General features: G+C 38.4%; 1 protein-coding gene across 1 annotated transcript in view; it reads right to left on the bottom strand.

The window, feature by feature from the left end:
* Nucleotides 1-1,938, bottom strand: part of LOC135207186 (protein sidekick-2-like) — a 28,213-nt gene extending 26,275 nt beyond the window's left edge. The window contains exon 1 of the mRNA XM_064238755.1: nucleotides 1,556-1,938. The gene's annotated coding sequence lies outside the window, so the exon portion shown is untranslated. The remainder of the gene's footprint in view (nucleotides 1-1,555) is intronic.
* Between the last annotated feature and the right edge of the window lie 13,062 nt (nucleotides 1,939-15,000).

The raw sequence follows: 15,000 nt of genomic DNA on the forward strand, positions 1-15,000 counted from the left end.
ACCTGAGTATTACGTAGATGGTGGCCCAGCTAGACGACGCTAAGTTTGGCCATGGAGATACAGTAAGAGATTGTATTTTTTTCTTTTCTGAAAATTTTCCGTCATGTTGTGCTAATAGTCTTTATTAACTGAAGAGATTGTATTAATGTTTCATTTTCTGACAATTTTCCGTCATCTTATCCTAATAGTCTTTATTAACTGGAGATGTTGTAATTTTTTCCTTTTCTGACAATTTTCCGTCATGTTATCCTAATTGGAAGTTCTCGTATCTGGTCATCTCAGTAGGAGGATTTTCAGCTGTTCAGTGAATGAATGTGACTGATTTGTAGGGCTCGACACAATGTCCTTTTGATCTCAGTTGAATGAATTAATGACTGATTTGTAGTGCTCGACACAATGTCCTATTCATCTCTGTTGAATGAGTGAATGACTCATTTGTAGGGCTCGACACAATGCACCCCCCCCTTTTTTTTTATCTCAGTTGAATGAATGAACGCTGATTTATAGGGCTGATCACAATGTCCTTTTTGCGTTCAAGTGTTTTCCAACATAGGACAAAAACGTCCTCGTCGAAGCGGGGGAAGATGTTTCCCGTAATCGACTAATTCGTTGAATTAAGGAGAAAGTTTCACGAAGAATAGATTCAAAGTCGTGAATTTCTTGATTTAATTCCGTAATAATTAATATATCACCTTTGAAACCCATAATTAGAGATTTTTCAAAAGCCTTATATTAATCTTAATCTACTTAGATTTTTCATAAGCCTTAAATTAACCTTACTCTGATGCAAAAGCTGAGTTTAAAATGAGTGCTGAGGTTTTTGAGATCATAAGTTGTTCGAGTAGTATACGCGCAATTTGAAATGTAGAGACATTTAGAATAAACAGTATAAGTGTTTGAGTAGGTGCAAAGCTAAAAATCCTCTTGAGGTGGTTTTGTCATGTGGAGAGAATGGAAAACGATGCGTTGGCGAAGCCGCTATAATTCAGGTGAGCTGGGAGGAAGAAGAAAAACAAATAGAAGGTGCTTGACCGCCTCAGTGAAACACTGGCACAGAGAGAGGGGCGTCCTTAATATACATGAATTCAGAACATGCATAAATTTAAGAGATGAGTGACAGTGTACCCAAGGGTACTGGACGGGTTGGTAATTTGCTTCTGTGTAAGAACACAGTTGGGATAAAGTTATTTTTTTTAAACACTGGGATATTCTTATTTCACTAGTTACCGGTAGATATAACCCGTAAAAAGACGGAGATGCGTTGAACAAATGGATTTCTTTAAATGAGAATCTCACTTTAATATATGATGAATTTATTTTATGTTTACTTGTAATGGGGATGTCAGTATACGTATACGCATGTGAATACATATACATGCACGAACACACGCAAATATATATATATATATATATATATATATATATATATATATATATATTATATATAAAATAAATATAATATATATATACATATAATATATATATAATGTATGCAAAGCCTTCAAAGACGAATTCGTTACGACAAAGTAAAAAGTTTTATCAAGCCAAAACTTACCTCGATCTTATTTTATGTTTAAAAAGTTTCCTTCCGCATGGCAAGTTCTAGATTCTGGTCAGTTAAATCACAAAAAAAGAAGCATATACCAGTAACCACGGGTCAGTGCACATGCTGACAGCTCGTTTGCTTCATGAACGACATCAATTATTATGAATATTACAAAGCAAAGTTTCCTTCCGTAGTTTCTATTCTTAACATTTTAAAATTTTCACCACAAAACACGATGCGGTATTATTCAGACCCTCACATCAACGGCGGTTGTGTTATTTAGGTTTTCCGCGAAACATTCAAATCAGCGATAAAAGTTCGTGGGGAAAGGAATTCGCAAGTGCCATGGCATACGCGGAAGGCAGTCACTAGCGTTCGGGCTCTATCAAGACTGGGGGATATACTGACGGGTGATCGGTGGGTCTGGCAGCTTAAGCTGGAGGCTCGTATCGTACGCCCCGTTACGGGTTCTGATTAACAAAAATGCCAGTTTATATCTTATAGTTCGTACAATTAACGAGTAAGATCCATTTACTTATATACTTAATCAATAAAAAAAAGAAAGAAAGAAAGAAAAAAAAAAAGCATATGTGATAGTGTAACGGGGGTTGCATCGACCGTAGAGTTTCTTCGTTCGTTTGGCAACACCCGAACTCTGGATTTGACCCGCGACACACGTACCAACTCACGCATTAAGAGCGGCACCTGCTGATGAGCAAGGTGGTAGACGGCTTATGCTCCCAGCGCTCTAGTGGGTTATCCCTACGGTAATGAAATCTGTCCGGTAGTATTAGACCCTGGCCATATTATTTGGGGAGCTTTATTCATTTATTTTTCATTTCTACTCAGCACTGCTCACTGGGTGTCCAAAGGAATATCAACTGGGATGAAATACAGATTTTTTTTTTTTTTTTTTTTGCATATTCCGTAAGTTGCCAAACCTCTATTTTTTCATTTAAATGCATGAAGGAATATCCTTAAAATATTCCTATTTAAACATTTCCTTCCATTGAAAATATTTGCGTTTTTAGGGAAGTACAAAAATACTCAGTTAATCTTCATATTTCTATAATGTTACAAGTTGCCAAACCTCTATTTTTTTCATTTAAATACAAGAAGAAATATCCTTAAATTATTACTAAAAAAATATGTATAACTTATTTGCGTTGTTTGGGAAATACGAGATGATCGATTTGCCAAACTAATATTTTTTCATTCCAATACAAGAAGAAATATCCTTAAAATATTACTACAAAAAAGAAAATCTTTAAAATATTTGCGTTGTTTGGGAAGTACAAAGATGGTCGATTTGCCAAACAAATATTTTTTCATTACAATACAAGAAGAAATATCCTTAGAATATTACTACAAAATACAGAAAATCTGCTTTAAAATATTTGCGTTGTTTGGGAAGTACAAGATGATCGATGGCTATTACTACAAAAAAAAAAAAAATCTTTTAAAATATTTGCGTTGTTTGGGAAGTACAAGGATGATCGATGGCTTTGGAGATCAGCCCCGGGAATAGAAGGGAGGTCAAAGTTCAAATCTCAAAAGATCACGGGGTGAGGATAGAAGCGGAACCAAAAAAGTCAACATGTCTAAAATGTCTCATCTCGGGAGAATGTCAATGAGAATGTAAAAAAAAAAAAGTGAAAACGAAAAAGAATGTTCAGCGAACGAAGAAAGACTTTTTCCTGAACAAATATAGAATTTCACTTTAGAAAAAAAATAACGACTGGGGACACGGATCTGTTTTTGACAGCTTGAATACAATGAAGGTAAAAATAATGAAGTTAAAAGCAGATTAAGAAAATGCTGAATCAGAATACGGAGACGTAATTCCTTATTAATAAAAAAAACACATTGGCTTATTATTTTCCGCCTTGGGTAATATTAATCCTTTGTTATGCTTTAAAAAAAAGTCTTTTGATTAAAAAGCAGCAATTTGATAAGCAGCTTATGTACATAATTTTTATGTGTCAGAAAAACTGCCCTGCTTACTACCTTTAAGCTATTAAATGATTCTTTTGAAGGTGCTAAATTCTATTGAATAAAGTCAAAGAGAATTAGTTATCAGAATAGGCGAAGGTAGTGTTTACTCATTCTAGGCTTAAGTTTTACTCCGTTGTTCCGAAAAGTCTTTGTCTTTATTGTGCAGTGCGCTATTAAAAAAAGCAATATCCGTAACAACAATTTTTTATAATAAAGTCACACAATTATTGATCAACTCTAGCCTCGGTAGTTTTTAAAGATTCGAGGACAGATATACAACGTGCAGACGGACAGACAAACCCATCTCAATAGGTTTTCTTTTATAAAAGATTAAGATCGTGTTTTGATCTTAACATTACTGAAATATAAAGAATAATGACCGTTAGAAATATACGCTAATGAAAAATATCGAAATACTAGATTTTCCAATTGAAAATGTAACTTCTTTTTTTATCATAAGCGGAAAATAAAACACTTTCGGTATTGCAACGGTAACTCAAAAATAAAAAAAATTCGGAATATTAATGACGCAGGAGACTGAAACACCGTGTAGACTGGTGCTAAAAATTTCATATTAATGGGTAAACGCCATTAGTAACAGGATATACTTCAATGGTAATGAATTGCGAAGGAGAAATTGACCAAAATGTGATTTCAAAGTGCTGAAATCACCGTTATGAATTAAGGAGTTGGTTAAATGACCAAAATGTGATTTCAAAGTTGTGATAAATGACCAAAATGTGATTTCAAAAATGTTTTAAATGACCAAAATGTGATTTCAAAGTTGGTTTAAACGACCAAAATGCGATTTCAAAGTTGTGTTAAATGACCAAAATGTTATAATTACAAATTACTGAAATAACTTATGAATTAAAGATTTGTGTTATATGAGGCATAACCAAATTAGTTCATCGGTCAAAAAATGTAGAATATGGAAGGTTACCTTTTTCGTTTAAGCCAGCATTTTGTGAAATGAAAATCAGAACTTGAAAGCACTAACGCTGCTCGCGAAGAAAATGCATTGTAAATAATTCCTTTGATGCATAAAATGTTATTCTATATAAGTTGATTCTCTCCGAAGTCAAAGGTTAATAAAATGTTAGGGATGAGGGCCCCTGCCAAGCAATAAAAACTATACCATCAATGATATTAATGTACAAAATATTATCCTCTCTGAAGTCAATGATTAATGATCTTAGAATTAACAGCTTGCCATGCAGTAAAAAAAAAAAAAGAAGAAAAAAGGACAAAATAAGAATGAACCACAATGACTCCATGTTAATCAATCGTGTGTCAGTGAGTGAGATATACCCAGCAATGTTACGATGAAATATTCATTCATGCTCAATATTCCTAATCAATTCGCCACAGACCTACCTACTGATGTCTACCGAACCTTACGAGAAACGAACACAAAAGTTGACTCGCCTCAGTGAAATGTGGTGACAATATGTCACAAAGCTCTTCCCCTGGGGATTTAATCTATTTCATCTGTATGGACAATTTGAACAGTGTAGAATTTCGTAGTTAATTATATTTCGTGGCGCATTCATCGAGCGGGACCCGGCACATCTATACATTTTGGAATTGCAAATGCTCGTAACCGAAGGAATACGAATTCCCTGAGGTTATGTTATACAATAAAGGATTCGTCTTCTACATTTCCATATAGTATTGAAAATAAAATCTATAAACATACACGATCCTAACTCTAGGACCTTTCCTTTCACCGACTACCAGACTTTGGAATATTATCCCATCTTCTGTTTTTCCAGAGTTCTTTGTTTATCATCTTTCTTAAAGTCAGGGATTTATTGTTTTTTTTTAAACCTACTTGTAACTTGATTTTCATTTTATAAAATACTATTTGTCATTTAAATTGAAGAGATAGAAAATATAGAACAATAATGGTAAACAATGATTAAAACTGTAAATAATGATTAGATCATATTTAGTGGGAAGGGAATTATTTTAGACAGTATTATTCAGTCTTGAACTTCTTAAGATTTGCAAGTTTTAGGATCAGTGATTAATTTTTAAGATATTTATCACTAGAGAATAGGAATACAACAAAATCAACAACAACAACAACAAAAATACCCTTCGCATGGCACAAGTGTGTAATAACTGAAAATCTTGCACACAGTGTCCCACGAGAATATATATTGTAGGGAAAGATTTGGCTATATCACTTTCATGTTGATTCTGTTTGGATTTCTTGATATGAATATTCAAATCCAGGCTTCCGATTTAGCTCCAGTATTTGTTAAACACTGGGCAATGCAAACTCGGCAACTGCATGTCCTTTGTTTGTCCATTCGACGCATGTACAAAATCATATGGCAGTCCCATAACTCAAAACTGAAGTGAGAGGAATGACACGTTAAACTATAATAAATACTATAAAAAAATACCCTCCACCTCTTCAAGGTTTCTTTGAAGTACCTCCTTACATCAATAGGAAAAGACGTAAGTATCCCGCCAGATTCAAGACGAGTTTCGGCTTCTTCAGTAAATATAGTCAATTCAATTTTATGTTTCCGCGAAGGTTATATTATAAAATCCCCATTTCTGGGTAGTCATTGCATCACTGCATTTAAATTCTAATAAAACAATTTCATCAGTTTCAGTGTTATACGACTATGACCCCATCTCCAAAAATAATATCTTTACTAATTAAGTTATATCATGAAAAAAAGTCAACATACATTAGTCATGACGCGTTTACATGCGTATTGTTTGAATGTGAACATGTGTATTTAACATAAAGTGCCTAAATACAAACAGAAAACTCAATTTTTTGCACGCGTACGAGAAGATGAGTAACTGCGGCATATTTTTTAGGCAGTTTTCTTGAGTATACTCAAACTGAAACAAAGACCGAATTGCTATTGCTTTGAGGGGAAATGGATAGATAAAGTCGCTAATTTCATTACCAGTGTCAACTAAAACTTTCTTTTCAATTTTAAGTAATACAAACTTTCTGTAATACAAAGTGTAATACCATCAGTGCCATGTTGATTTCAGTATACACAAATGTTCCTCCATATAATATTCTCCTTAAGCCTTGCCTTGACGATCTTAAAATGATATGTTTATCTTTCCTTGTATAAATTTATATATGAAAAAAAAATTCCCTCATCTTTACGAGGTAATCATTTTCATCAAAAGAATCCAAAACTTCGGCGCAAGGTTAATGAAGCTGAGAGCTTATCCAAATTTTGGGTCCCACCCACTTTAAGCACTTTGCGGGACTTCGCTTCGATAATTCCCCCAAAATAGGTGTTTACACCGGAACTTGTAGAAAGTTGTTAAAAGTGCGTCATTGCTAAGTCGATTTAATAATAAGTATAAAATGGACGCTCAGTGAGAAGGGTGATACGAGAGAGAGAGAAGAGAGAGAGAGAGAGAGAGAGAGAGAGTTTTGTAGCTCTCCTCATATTTTCTTTACAGATATCTGGAGTTATAACCATTTTCTAGAGAGAGAGAGAGAGAGAGAGAGAGAGAGAGAGAGAGAGAGAGAGAGAGAGAGAGAGAGATGATGTCTAAGATAAGCTTTCATGTTGTTATAGGTAACTGAAGTATCCTTTTGAATACGAGAGAGAGAGAGAGAGAGAGAGAGAGAGAGAGAATTTTGTAGTTCTCTTCTCATATTTTCTGTACAGATATCTGGAGTTATAACCATTTTCTATAGAGAGAGAGAGAGAGAGAGAGAGAGAGAGAGAGAGAGAGAGAGAGAGAGAGAGAGAGATATTTTGTAGCTCGCCTCATATTTTCTATACAGAGATCTGAAGTACGTAACCAGTTTCCAGCGAGGTTAAAAATTCAGAAAATTCCATATCGACTGGAGATATTCAGTATAGAGGATATTTGTACTATTTTAATTTATTTCATTTTTATTTTTTATCTATTTATTTTTGTATGGTGGCCAGGCAGATTTCTTCATTCCCTAATCTTTCCTTTGCTCTGAAGTTTTTCTTTTTTTATTCCCACAACCCTTTCGACAGCCATTTCAATTTCTCTTTTGTGCCATTGATAATCCCCATATTTTCTAAACATATCATAGGCTACAGAAGTCCCTCAACCATATAAGAAACTGAATACTCTTTAAAAACAATAAAATACACTGCAGGCTGCATCCCACGATGCCGTATTTCTTCACTTTTTCCCGATCGCGTCCTCGGCATTCCCAAACAGTATTCACCCGAGAGAGAGAGAGAGAGAGAGAGAGAGAGAGCTCAACCACGCACGCACCTTAGCTGCAAGTTTTATGCAGGGAGCATTTCCCCCCCTCTTCAAATACTGAGGCCGTCACTCCACTCGCTTGACCCAGTCCGAAAATTCACGAGGATTTGGGCAATCGTGTGGGAATAACGACTACGGATTTTTCATTTCCCGTTGAGCAATCTTACTTTTACTCGACTGGGGGAGATGCACTGCTGCTGAGGACGGATGTATGTTAACGACGGAATCGATACATACGGGTCATGCGCATGCGCTGAATGGTTTGGTTACATTTGTGCGTTATCAATTTCTTCGGTTTCTTTCATGTGTTTGATGCAAGGCTCAGGTGGTCCTGACTGTGCTTCAGTCTGTAAGTACTGAATTTAAAGAACGCAAAATACACAAGGAAAGGAGGCAATTTATACTATAATAATAATAATAAAAAATAGAAAGAAATCCTTGTGATTTAGGAATCTAGGAGACTGATTGTGATTTGCTCAACTTTACAAAGGAACGTTTTTACATTCCAAACTAAACATGAGAAAATAAAATTTAGGCCTATTCACCTTCCGAAAATAATATCCGACTTCATTTCTTGAATTCGATATGTTGTTGTTGTTGTTGTTTTTGATTGAGCTGGGCTTTATGCCAGTACCACGAGCTCTTGCTCATAGAGCAGCCCGTAATGAAGTCAATGTGTTTCCAACACGGTAATTGGTATCTGTATTTCCTATTATGAGAGAGAGTTATAAGGATTAGGATGTCTGAAAGACTTGTCAGTCCATCCGAGGAGACATTGTGTGCTCACTTATCTGTAAGAGCAGGTTTTACTATGCATTCACAGTGTCCTAATGATTTTGTCTAGCTTTCTTTTAAACTCTACTACACTGTTGCTGTTTAGAACTTCTGGTGGCAGTTTATTCCACGTGTCACACACACACACACACACACACACACACAGAGAGAGAGAGAGAGAGAGAGAGAGAGAGAGAGAGAGAGAGAGAGAGAGAGAGAAATGATGTCAAGGATATTTGTAATCTGTCGTAGAACTTGACGTTATCCCTATAATGTGTGGGCCAGTGTTTTCCCGTTTGTTTCAAATGTTAATTTTTGGCCACTGGTTGGACTGTGTTTTGGAAAGGCTTAACTCCCAAAAAAATGATGTTGCCATTTTTTTCGGCGATTTCTGTAAAGTTTTCTTACATATTCTTACCCAAATCATGCTCAATAAATTTATTATATCATCACAAACTACATTCTTTGTACAAAGCAAAGACCATTTATTGCTAAAATAATATAATAATTAAGAAAAACACTCCTTTCAAAATTTAACTATAAATTGGAAACATAATGATCATTTTATAGATAAAAAATGTCTTATTTGTTTTTTTCCGTCCTGGTTCTCGTCAACTAATGCATGATAGTGGTTGTGTTCACAGTTAGAGTGAAGGATCTTCTTCTTCATCTTCTTCAATCCCTAAGAGTGCTTGGTTGACATTACTGCACACCTCCTCATCGGCACCACACAAACACATCTCAGAGCAGTTAAGACCCTGTGACCGACAGGAGCAGTGTGATGTGCAGCTGGTCTTCTTGCACCCACATTTAATGAGGTGTGTGACTGTTGCTGGAGCTGGAAGCTTCATTGATGGTACTGCTATAAGGTTATCCCCATCTTTCTTCCACCCATAGGCTCTTGCTGGGGGTAGCTGAGGGTGAGGAGTATCACACTGATGCAACACCATGGCCTGGTAATGTGCTCGGGCAATAGTTTCATGTAATGTTCCTCGTGTCGGAGGTAATTTTTCAGCTTCCAATTGTTTCTTGGTGAAAAGCTTCTATCTGAGATCACTGACATCCACCAAAGTGCTACCAGGCTCATACAGCTGACAAAGAAATGTCTCGATGGCTCGTTCAGTATTGATGTCCAGCTCCTCGGACATCCCTAAGGCAGCAAAGGCGGATACCACTTCCATGGACCATCTACTAAGTGCTCGCCAACAGGTCAACTTCCCCATGCCAGCAAATCTACCTGTAATGTCACCTCCAGAGAAGGCGTGAAATCCAGGTAAGGCTTCGGTCTCAGCACCAAGCATATTCACTATTGGTTCTAGTGAGATTATCTGCTTTTTGTTCCCCACACCAGTTACAAAGTATGTTTTCCTACAGAGCCGATGGTAACAGTGGAATGCAAGGACAAATACATCAGTGTCAGGTGATTGAATGTAGAGTTCAGTTGCTCCCCTTCGAACAGCATCCAGACTGTGCAGAATAATTCTTGTGTCAGATTCTTGTTGGGAGCTGTGGAGATGGTGAACATCTATGGAGTTTGAGAGGACCTCCTTTCGTGAAGTCACTATGATGACCTTGGGCTTACCCTCAAAGTGCTGGAGAGCTTTCTTTGCAAGATAAACTGTCAGTTCATCTTTAGTTGCAGTACTGGACAAGAACTGCTTTGCTGACACCTTGCCAATTGGTGTATTGTCTGTGACATGATAAGCAATTGCTGGTTTACTTCCCAGTCGTCTTTCTCTTGTGGCCTCTTTCAGTGATGTAGGAAGATCATAACGGTCAAAGACTAAATGGAGCTCATCACATTCTCTGCATTTGCTGTCTATTGTTGTTATGAAGTGGTCAGCCCATTGAGCACAGGTCTTGACTGAAGGTGGTTTCCCCATTGCCTGAACAATTGCCATTCCATCAATTACAGTTGCCTTTCTTGGTGTCAAGGGAATAATGTTGTTGGTGATATTCTCTTCTTTGCCGATCAACACTAATTTTCTTGGCAGGTCCCAAGTAGTCATCAGCTTGCTTTTGTCAGTGCATGGTAGGAGTTCACCACTCACTGTGAACAAGGCTCGAGGTGGAGACATCAACTCATGCTGGCCAACACATTCCTTGAGATTTATTTCAGGTTGGGAGCGTGCAACAATAAACATACGGGCAAAGAGTGATCTGACATCCTTGAGCTCCACTATCTGATCAGCTACTTTGTGTTTCACAGACTTCATTGTACTTTTCCAAGTCTTCAACTGCACCTTCTTCATTCTGGCCCAGATACTGACCTTGTTCGTCTTGACTCGTTCCTCAACAAAGTTGGCATACTGGTGCTGCCCAATCAATATCTTCTTGGTTGCACATATCTTCTTGCACCTCTGCTGGCATCACAACCTTTGTGATAATGTTGGGCAAGTCTTCACCTTCATACTTCATAGGATTAATGAATGATATGAACACACTCCGCAGATGAGCAATGTTCTCTTCTTGTCTTGTCCAGACAGCCAGTGAAAGTTCATGATGTTGCTTACGTGTAGATGTTTTGAGCCAGCCATCAGATGTTCTTCTTCAGCAAGCCTACTAAGTTCTGGAGCTGTAAGAAAGAATCTCTCCCAAGCACTGGCGTTCTGTGTTTTGCCCACAAGCCCCCCAATGACTTTCATGCTGTGGTTGATGTGTTCAAGGGCATAATCCAGCCCAATAGCACAGAAAGGGATCTGGTTTTTGTTGACAACAAAGTTTCCATCCATAAACTCTTTATGTATGTCTGGATCTGTGATTTGAAGGGCTGTCATCTCTGCAAGGTAAAGTGGAACCAGCCTGGCATACTTCTGCTTATCATAAACGAAAAAGTACTTGCACAGAGCATCAAGGGATGAAAGATGCAGCTCCCAAAGACCATCACGAGTGGCACGGATAAATGTATATATGAGTAATACCATTCTCATGTAAGTCCACACAAACTTGAATAGTGGACTTTGTGTGCTCATCTTCTTAACAAACTCAGCCATAATTTTCAGCACCCTTTGGGAATCATGTACAGTAAGCACATTTTGTTGCCCCTTCAACATCTCATGCTGCAAGTGTTGGACACAACTTTGGTCAAGCTGCTGTGCTGCCTGTACACATGGTCCCTCTTCAGATTAGGATGATTTTCAAAGAATTCTTCCACATAGAGATCAGAGAGGGCCTGGACTGTTGTCATGTGTGGCTCCAAAGCCTTTTCATATGCTTGCCTTCTAGGATCTGTCTCATTGTGTTGGGTCCATAAATGTCAGCTTCACTCCAAGCTTCGTCAAGCCCACTGTCTTCAATGGCATTCCCAGCTGCCCGCAGTGCAGCCATCACAGTGTGCATCTCACCCAATCGGAGCACCCACTTGCCCTTGCAATCATCCCTTGTCATCTCAAGCTGCTTGGCTCGTTCATATAGGGCCATGTCCAGTGTGATGACTGTTTTTCTGTCAGGTCCCATAACCATGTAATTGATTTTTTGTGTCTGTTTCAAGACTGTGATTAGTGTTTGCCATTCATGGGCAGGAGCAGCTATCAAAGGCAGGGCACTGACCTCTGTCAAAGGTTTTCAGATGATAGGAGTGAGTTGTAGGCTGCCCAGGTAGGTATGTTATGGCGTTTGCCACTACCACTCCATTGACATGCCAATTGTTCTGGATCTTGCCTGGCTGTTGACTTAACAACATAGCCTGTGAGAGTTGGCTCCAGTGATTCAGAAGGAACTACAGGTTAGTTGATATCCATGGCTTGAACATATTCTGGAGCCTGCTGATCTAGTAGACTGATATCCATAGCTTGAACATCATTTTGATCATTTGAAGTAATAAAATCCATGACTTCAATGTGGTTGGCCTAAGTTGTGCGCATGATTGCCCTTGATATTAGCCATGCAGAGTCTTGTGCTGAATAGGGTTCGATTGCTTCTACATTTGCTCCAGGATGGTATCCAGCAAAAATGGTACCTTCAGCTGCTTGTGCATTAGGTGGATGGCAGCTGATGAAATCCGAGTCAGTCAGGCCCTTCAGAGAGTGGTCCCTGGCTTTTAGGTCATTCAGTCTCAACTTCCTACTTGTGTTTTGTAGCTCAGTTGAAGGTGTTTTGCGCTGATACAATGCAGTGGCCGTCGCATGTAGGGTCCTCTTCCCATCTGGTATGTCCTCATTGAAGTCACTGTTGTCAATGGCAAAGAAAATGAATGTCCCCTTGCACATTGTTGATGGCAAATACGCTCCTTGTTCCTGGATTGCCTCTAAAACTGCATTAGCAAGTTGAGTTTCAAGCCTCAGGTTCCTTGTGTAATCTACAGAGAGGCCAAACCCATGCAGGAATTCAAGGAGCTTCTTGCTTCTAGTGGACTGATGAACTGCAATACCAACAGAGAGCAATTGTAGCCCTTCTAAACAGTGGCGGAATGGGGCATCTGGTTGTTTTGGCTTGTAAGTGACTTGGCGCTTTGACTTGAAGCAATACATGATGTTCTGACTGATGGTCAAAGCCTCGTGATTAACAGTGGCAGAACGGATTGTGTCAGTTTCAATTTTTGGAGCTGGTCCTGCAACCAACCAGCAGAATGAAGGCATAGAGTGCAGTTGGCACATGTTGTTCAACATATTCATTGGTCAGTTCTCCCTTGAATTCCCATGGGTGCTTGTTCTTATCAATAATGGCAGCTCGAAGTAGAGAAGCACTTTCAAACAGTTGTTTAATGTCACTTTCTGTAGGCTTTGCCACAGCATCTTCCACAGCAGCAACCCAGACAGCTGTTGTAAACACACGGTCTGACTCATTCCATCTTTTTGATTTCATAAAGTGGACATCTTCAATGTGAGAGGTGATCTACTCCTTGATATCTCGTGTAGATGGTTGTATATGTACACCATTGGATTTAAGCATATCAGAGTAGGCAGACTTAAGGTCTGTCATAGTGAGAACTTCTCCAGCCTGGAGTAGGTTGCGAACTAGGCTGACAAACTCAATGTCTGAGACTACCTTGCCAACATTAGCTTCTTGCTGTGCATGCACTTTCTCTTCACTGCTGCTGTTTGCACCACGTTGGAAATTTTTAACCCAGCATGAGAGATGGTAATTGACATCAATAACACGAGAATCGTCCTCAGTGATGGCAGCACTTAGCTGCACCTTCGAAGTTTGATTCTTGCTTTCATCAACAGCCCTTTGCAATTGTTTTCCTGCACTGAACGTACACACTTCATGAAGCAGCTCCTTCCTGTCTCCTTGGCAGAAGAAACACAGCTTTGCATTGTAAGGAGATGTTGCTGAGCGTGTAAATTGAAGAGTTGCACACTCATTAGACTTTGGTGCACTTGTAGCTGCAGAAGAAGGCCGTCCTCGCCTCTTCTGGAGCTGCTGACTCTCTCTTTATTGGCAGGCCTTCTGGTATCGTGCCTTAGCTCTTTCAAGGTGACCACTGTGACAGGTAGAGCTATAAAATATTCGGTGCCATTTTGCTTTCAAGTCTTTCAGACCAGCTGCAGTGTACCCATGTAATCGTCCACTGATCTGCACAAAGTCAGCATCTCCATACTTTCCTCTTTCATGCACAAACCAAAGGAACTTTGAGTAGGCTTCCTCTGATTGTTCAGACACCAGGTCACCATTGTCAGGCTCTTGACACTGAATACACAGCTTGAAATCAGTTTCCGGCCGTGGTTTCTTTTTGATACTAGGCTCCATCTTGTGTGATCGCTCCTACACTGTAATGGCCCATGCACTTCAATCTGCCTCACAGAAAATTAGGACCTCCCCTGGGGTGAATATATATCATGCAAAAGTTTTCTGATGTGGATCATCATTTCATCTTCCTGGAGAGAAGAAAATTAGATCTCGTTATTACGTGCTGAATGGGCCATGGCTGCAGAGTTAAGTAAGATGTTAGTTGGTGACCATAAACAGGGATACACAGGCATTCTGTAATGAAGACACTGTTAATTCAGATTGAATATATGTCAGAAACACTTCAGGAAACAAAAAGTAATATTCTGGCACCCAACACTCTGAAACAAAACGGGATTAATAACATGCATTGGGTTAAAATGATCTTTCTGCTTTGGCACTGTGCTAAGGGTACATAAAGGTCCAGAGAAAAAATGGCAACATCATTTTTCCACTTTCTGATATAGCTAAGAATGCATTCATCATAGTTGCAAAAAATTAACATGCAAAACCAACGAGAATCCCAATCTGTTATATTGCCCCCACGCTACTAGCAGAAAAGAACAGCACCATAATGAACTGTATTATTATAATTAATACTATGTTAACTGCTACTTACTGCTTCTAAATCAATACATAATAGGAGAAAAAAATAAGTATTCCCATATCAATCTAAATTACGTAAACCTTCAAAGCCTCTGAGAGAGCTTTCTCGGCACTTAGAGTAATCCTTATTTCCATTAGCAATCAGGTTAATGGTTAATGACAAG

Source organism: Macrobrachium nipponense, chromosome 32 (genome assembly GCF_015104395.2).
Source record: "Macrobrachium nipponense isolate FS-2020 chromosome 32, ASM1510439v2, whole genome shotgun sequence".
Taxonomy (NCBI): Eukaryota; Metazoa; Arthropoda; class Malacostraca; order Decapoda; family Palaemonidae; genus Macrobrachium; species Macrobrachium nipponense.